We start from the raw sequence: 7,820 nt of genomic DNA on the forward strand, positions 1-7,820 counted from the left end.
ATGGCCAATGGAGTGTTTGAATTTTGGATGTTTTCCACTGCAGCGTTGATGTACTTGCTGACTTCCATCTACATGGCCAAGAAAGTTTCACTTGCGAACACTTTGACCGTCATTACCAGGTCTTGGAAGTGCCTGACAAAAACTCTACTATGGTTTTTTACAGTCGTCTTGGCCTATACCGTGGTCTACATATTGGTCTTCTTCCTAGTTATGTACAACATGGGATTCTATAAATATGTGAATTCAAGAGAGTTTCTTTTCAATTCAATTTCGATACTTGCCTTTTTCTTATGTGTCCTTGTGTATATAAACATGGCTGGGTACCTGGCCAGTGTTACATCTATTTTGTAGGAACAATATTACAGGCCAGCTGCCTTGCGGAAGAGTTACATCATCAAGGGAAAATGGACAACTGTCTTGTTGCTCTTTATGCTTTACTTCGTATTTTGGCCAAAGCGCTGGACTTTTTTGGTTTGTAGTCACTGAGCTAGAGAGTTGTCGGTGTGCATGGATAGTGACTAAGGCGGTGCATGCCACATTCCTTGGTAGGTTGTTGTGCTTGGTTATGTTTTGGAGCGTGGTGATGCAAACCGAATTGTAATCATGAATGCAAAAGTACTTTCGTGGTGCGTGTAAGAGGTATAGGTAGACCACTGCCTTTTCTAATTCAGCACTGTACAACAAACAAAATAAAATTTCAGACCTCACACTTACTAGACATATGGTCCTATATTCACGGTTTCCAAGATAATAAATAAACTTTGATACAAGAATACCCATTGGATTCCATAATACAACTGCATAAGTGATTTTATTTTATTTTAAAATAGGCTAATCGAAAATGAGTTTCAATTTTATTTGGAAAAGTAATTTGTCTTTACATATATCCAAAATAATTTGGATTTAGGGCAGAGCCAACTCCATTTGTGAATGAAAAACAATCTACATACTAATGGAAAAAAAACTAGATAAATATTTTCCGTCTCCAAAGCTAAAATTCAAGCATGGTCTAGAGTGCAACTTGTTTTCTCATGTGGTTTCTTTACTTGTTTAAAAATTAAAAGCACATTTTTTAAAACACTCATCTTTGTGAGTTCTCATTCATGTCACTAAAATTTGTGCCTACAGAGTGAGACATAATTGATGAGGTGAGAGTATGGTTTACCAGAGATTAGGGTCCATTTCATTTATGTTTACAATTAGAAAAAATAAAATTGATACTACAATAATAAATCTAAGCTTAAAAAACCAAACTAAATAACTTACATCTACTCACTCTTTAATTCGAAAAGCCAAAATATTTCAAGTTCCCAAAATTATTTTAGAGTCAATCAGAAATGTTTCATTTCCATTGCTAAATTCCCCACAAATATGTGAATAGAGAGAATGAATAAAAACAATATTAAAATTGATTCCTTATCCAATAAACAAAGAATTGGGATTCTCAGGCACCAATATAATGCTTTGCTTAGTTATAATTTTAAAACGTATATGTGTGTGTGTTTTAAACAATCAAGTTCAAGTGGATGGAATTTACCGATACTATTATTTGACAAAATCAATTTATATGATCAAAATATTTATAATTTTAAATATTTATTTCCTTTAAATTTTGATTAAAAATAAATTTACAATTACAATATTTTAAAATTAAATTAATTTTTTACGTCATAAGGCACCCCTTTGGGAAAAACTCCCCTGTCTTATACCATTGATCCAATGTGTTGGACGTTAAAAAAAATTTTGCCATTGGATCATCATAGGCAGTGGAGAACACGTTGGAAGTTGGTCACAATAAATGTTTCTCTGAAAGTTGGTTACGATTATGAGTCATGGAGAAGGCCTTGACATGGAGGGATGATTGATCGCCTCTTTCATTGCCAGTGGACTTAGCACCCCGACCTATTCGTCCCATCCCTATATGTTCTTTCCGGCAATTTAATCATTCCAGCCATGAAATTCCCTTTCTAGGGTTTCATTTTTTTCTCAATTCCTAAACGTAGGGCTGAAAGAGGTGTTTGGGGATGAAAAAGATCATTTCCGTCTGAGGCGATTACAAAATTTTATGTATGAACTGAATGTAGGACGCATTAAACCTCTGAAGTGTTTGCAATCTCACCAGAATTTTTGATTAGAAAGGGATGTTTTCTTCATAACAATATGCTTTAGAGAAATATGTGGGTCCTTGTGTAGACACTATTTATATTTTTTTTATATGTGTAGCACAACAACGCTTTGGGGGTGTTAGTCCTAGGTGATTTACCTTTTAGGACTAATCCATGCCCAATGGAATTAGATGGTTTATCGACATTATATGTCTCATTGGAGGAGTGGGAGGAAACTTTCCATGATGAAGCTCTGTTCCACCATTACCATCACATGAAATTTCTAGTGTAACTGAGAATGTGGTCGATGAAGTCCCACTGAAGCACTCCAAGCTCTTCACCTCATCCATGTAACTTCTTTCCGTCAATTCAATCATTCTAGCCATGCAATTCCTTTTTTGGGGTTTCATTTTTTCCTCAAATTCCAAACCTAGCGCCGAAATAGTTGCTTGGGGATGAAAAAAATCATTTCCTTCTGAGACAATTGCAAAACTTGGTGTATGAACTCAATGTAACTAAAAATCGTTGGACACATTAGACCTTTGAAGTTTTTACAATATCGCCAAATTTTTTGAATAAAAGGGGTTTTTTTCTTTATAAGAATCCACTTCAGAGAAATATGTGGGTCCTTGTGTAGACATTATTTATCTTTTTTTATATATGTGTAGCACAACGACGCTTTGGGGCTATTAGGGATCAAATATGTGGGTGATTTACCTTTTAGGACTAGTCCATCTTCTCGATCGAATTAGATGGTTCCTGGGAATTAGATTGCTCATTGGAGAAGTGGGAGGAAGCTCACCTCGAAGAAGCATTACCACCACAATCACCATCACATGCAATTTCTGGTACTTAAACTAAATACTTTTGTAGTTTAAGCCAGGTTAAGTTTATTCAGCGAGTGAAGATGTGAGAATATGAAGGTATCGTTATTATGGTCCAGAAGAATGGCTAGATTGTAGTTTTAACTTAATGTATTTCTTAATCAATTTTAGGCATTTAATCAGGTCTCTATTTATTCTACTAGTGGTAAGGGATCTTGTCAAATTCTTTTCCTTTATTCGAGAATGTTTTTCAGGCTGGCATTGTTGATAAAAGAATGTTATAACCATAAATATTGTGGAAAAAATAAATTGTATGAGATCGGTCAAGGTTTTCATCTTGTTTATTGTCTTTGTTGAAAGTGTCACTCTTACCTTTACTAGTTTTTGGAGTTTCCTTTTCCAATTTATCAGAAAGCTTCACCACCCTTTGATGTCTAAATGTTCACGCGCTTTCAATGCATTCATTTGTGTTCGCTTCAATGGTTTTCAAACCGAAATGCCAAGGTTTACATGATATTTTCCATGACCTCTGCTCCAATTATATAATTAAATCATTTGATATATGTGGTCGACACGATGGTGATCTCAATAACTATCAAAATGCATTGAGTTGTTTGAAATATGAAAAATATGTAGAATTATGGGTGTGATACATTATTTAATCAAATACATAATGGACATTGAATGTTTCATAAAAACTATTCTTCTTTAAGGAAATATTTTCTCTTAATCCCTGGGCTGAAGTCTATTGGAATAAATCAACAAATTTTGTTCAGAAATTTGATATAAATCTCATCCTTCTTTATATTAATTTCTTAATTTAATATACCAGTTTATTATGTCACTAACATATACCAATTTATAGTTTGTAACCTGACAAGTGAAGGAAGCTTTCACATACAAGTTGTTCATATCTTTGGAGATGAAGTCTAATGAGCATAGATGGATAAATGTTGTTAGTTTGTATTCCTTCAACAAGTCCCACCCAATATTTGGCCAGAGTAGGAATGAAATTCCTGGGACATGCCGCTCTAGGAATACCCAGGCATAGGAGAGAGTTGCATGCATTGAAACACTGAGAATTGAAGTTGGGCTAGTTAAGATAAAAGATCGCATTTCTTTACTGCTCAACCACAACCCAACTAATGGATAAATGTCCATAGTTATAATGCATTGCATGAAGAATTGTCTATAGGGGAAAAAAAGCATAGAGGATCACCATTAACTTTTATATGATTGATCCTACCGGATTCAATGGGGTCCAAGGCTGATATGATTGCTCCCTCTATTACTAATATTGCATGTAGTTTCAATGTCATGTCTCGAGGGTCTTTTCTAGATTGTTGTTATGGTTTTTATTTATGTGATGTTCATAATATTTGCAAGTCTTAATACTACAACAGAATATCCTTATGTGAAGGATTTGATTCTACATTCATACTCTCGTTTCTCCTAAAGAAAATATTAGGAATTGTAATAATGCACCTCACTTAAAGAAGAATTTGCAGTAACAAAATATATGTAACAACAATAATGCTTAGAGGTTTGAAATGACAAACATACATGTGTTGAGGAATAGGATTTTTATTGTTGCAGTGTCAAGACTTATGGGCGGAGCTAGCATAGTGGAAGATTGTGTTCATCTATCAGAGACTAATGATGTATGGTTCTGAATAGATGTTCTTGGTCTTTCGAAGGGTACAAACCAAAACTAAATCCCTTTAGATGAACTAAAGATGTTTAGATAATAGAATCATTTGTAGTAGGTATATTCCTATGCCTCATTCAATCCTCTTTTAATAATTTGTTTTGATTAACCAATTGTTGCCAAAGGCTTGTAAAACTAACCAGCCTCCATATGCACCATATTCTGCTCACAAGAATGACATTCCCAAAGTGATGTTCTTAGATACCACATTTATTATCTATAAGGTAAACCAAACAATGGTTAAATAAAATAGGGGTAAGAAATCTAACGCACAATAATTAAAGTGAAGAGAAATGCAGATCAAAACATTGAAAGAGTAGTATTAAGGGATTTGTTGATAACATTCAACAACAACACACACATTTACACATTTAGAGCTAGAAAAAGGATATAGAATATGTAGAAGTTGTGAATATAGAATAGGTACAAGTTGTGATCCAACACTATAATGTACATTAATGGAGGAGAAAATAGAATATCACTCTCTATGTTGATTGTAAAAGTTTGAGGTTAATTCAATTGGAAATCTTGAAGTTGGTGAAGGAAATCTCGAAAGCCAAAATATGTTGTTGTCACTGTGGTTTGTTGGTTATTCTCAAACCCTCTTAAAGAGAAATGTAGAACAAAAAACAAGTGGTAGTCAACGATATCAACCTAACATCCTCGTTATTTGAATTGGTACATTTGTATTAAAATTGAGCAAAGAGAAAGCAATAATAGTTTGTAGGAGTACTCATGGGAGAGGATGTACAAGGTATAAAAAAGACGGTATTAGGTGAAGCAAAAACACATTGATGGGCTACAAGTACAATGTTGAAACTATTAAGCATTCCCTCAATTGACATATTGTAACTCAAATCAATAGGATAACGAAAGAGGAGTTCACTTTACTTTCAACACCATGTTATTTCTCTCACTCAAATTCTAACATATCACATTTGTGTTCATCTATGTTCTTTCTCCATTTTTTCCACCTTAAATGTTTCCTTTGTAACATTTGGTGCAATTGCTAGTTATAATTAATTATTACAACAACCTTTTGATCGCTCTAGGCTAGCCCACTTGACATGTAGTGAAAAGAGATTTGATCCCTCATGCTAGCCTGCCTGACATGTAGCTACCAATAATAAATGACTTAGTCTAACTTATAGACGAAATGATCTTTTCACAGGAATCTGGCGATATAATCTTAAGCAAGATTGTGAATTTTTCATTGTTTCAAATAGTTTTTTGAATGCATAAATGGATTCAGCACCCTGGGGCACCTGAATTCTATAAATTAAACAACTTAAACTCAAGTTTTTAAATATCTTTGTGGGATTTTGATTTAAATCAACCAGAACAATGCTCTAAAAAAGAACATTTCACCTATAAATTAGACTAGTCTGTCATAAACTAATAAACCTTTGGGGGTCTACAACATGTCTTCCTCTCGGTAGAAATAAAAATAACAGAATAAAAATGACTAGAAAAGATAACTATTACGTGTGTCCTCCTCTCAATAAAATTAAAAATAACAAAATAAAAATAACCATATCAAAATAAAATAATAACCAAAACAAAAATGACCCATGGTGTTCATGTGAAATATAACTTATCTAAAGGGGGGAATTAAACCAACTTAGGTCCATCTTCAACTCCTACCAAGTACAGAAAGGGATCAAATACGCAAACTTATTTTAGAGATAAAAAGAAATTTGATCCCTGTTAATGCTTGGTACATCCAAACTAAAAATAAATCTATATTAGTGACATGATAAGTTCATGTGCAATCATATAATTTCGCATATGATTACTAAATTCTCTCGAAATAGATTTGGTTCATGGTAACTAATCACGTGAATGATCGATTCATGATAGCTAATCACATCCACAATGACTGAAAATTCAAAAAATTGAGGGTTTATAGTTTATTCGCATGCATTTTCTAACTTCGTTGGTGGGTACGGATTGCAGGTAGGAAATGTAAACTATTGTTGGTAGGGAAATTTCCCAATTTTCAATTTCAATAATATTTTGAAGGGTCTAAAACACTGAGACAATAAGAAAAAAGAAAATAAGAATTTGAGCCTTAAATTTGAAGTTGAACAAATATTTTAAAACGTAAACAAATTTTATAAAAAATAATTGATTTTTTAAATATATCTATATTAGTTAGGAATTTTATAAAAATAAGTTTTGAATATTTAATTTTAAATAAAAATGATTTTAGACAATATTTAAAATTAGGGAAAGATCTAATTTTGAGTTTTGAATATTTAAATTTTAAGTATATGTTAATTAACAAAAGATTTAGCAAATATTTGAAACTAGAGAGGGATATAGTTTTGAGTTTTGAAAAGTAGAAAGATTTTGGAGATAAGACAAGTGTGTTTGTGATTTTACTTAGTGAATATCAAGGTTAAAAATATTTATATTAAAGGAAATTATTAAAAATGATTTAAATTTTAAAATAACATAAATAGAAGACATTACTCTTACCAAAAATATATATTTAAAAGTTTAAAATGTATATTGTCTAATTTTTTCTTAATTAAAAAATTTCCTTACCATATTTTATATCATCTCAATTTGAATTTGCTAGCCATTATGAAAATTAACCCCACACCATAATTTTATGATGAAAATTAACCCAACCCCAATAAAATTATTTGTAGTCATTGATTCTAATCTCTTTTAACAAATTAACGTCCACTTAATAATCTCTGCACAACGTTTACTATATCGGCAATTCTTAACCGTTGAAAATGTATAATTTCCTGTTTATTATTTTGAAGATAGCCGTTATAGGGTCTGTTGTTGTTAACTCTGGAAGAGACATTAACGGTGACAGTTAGAAAGAGCTAACCAGTCATATATTGGGCATTTAATGCCGAAATATATGCGCGCAAGTTAGCCCGATAACACGGGAGCGGGCAAATATTATTTAATACCGAAATTGCCCGCTCCCGTGTTTGTTGCGTTAACTTGCGCGCATATATTTCGGCATTAAATACCCAATATATGGCTGATTAGCTCTTTCCCTAGACTTCCATCTTCCTGACACTTGAGCCAATACCCACAGATCCAGTAAGTCTTCCTGACACTTGAGCCAATACCCACAGATCCAGTAACGAATATACACGTGTACATTCGTACGAAATAGTCGCCGACAATCCAACTCATCCAAGAGAGGCGGATCGA

General features: G+C 32.9%; 1 pseudogene; it reads left to right on the forward strand.

Annotated features, from left to right (window-relative positions):
• Positions 1 to 601, forward strand: LOC149266734 (uncharacterized; annotated as a pseudogene).
• The last annotated feature ends 7,219 nt before the right edge of the window (positions 602 to 7,820 follow it).

This window comes from Pinus tabuliformis, chromosome 6 (assembly GCF_031772625.1).
Source record: "Pinus tabuliformis cultivar Carrire ecotype Pingquan chromosome 6, CPIR1, whole genome shotgun sequence".
In the NCBI taxonomy this organism is placed as follows: domain Eukaryota; kingdom Viridiplantae; phylum Streptophyta; class Pinopsida; order Pinales; family Pinaceae; genus Pinus; species Pinus tabuliformis.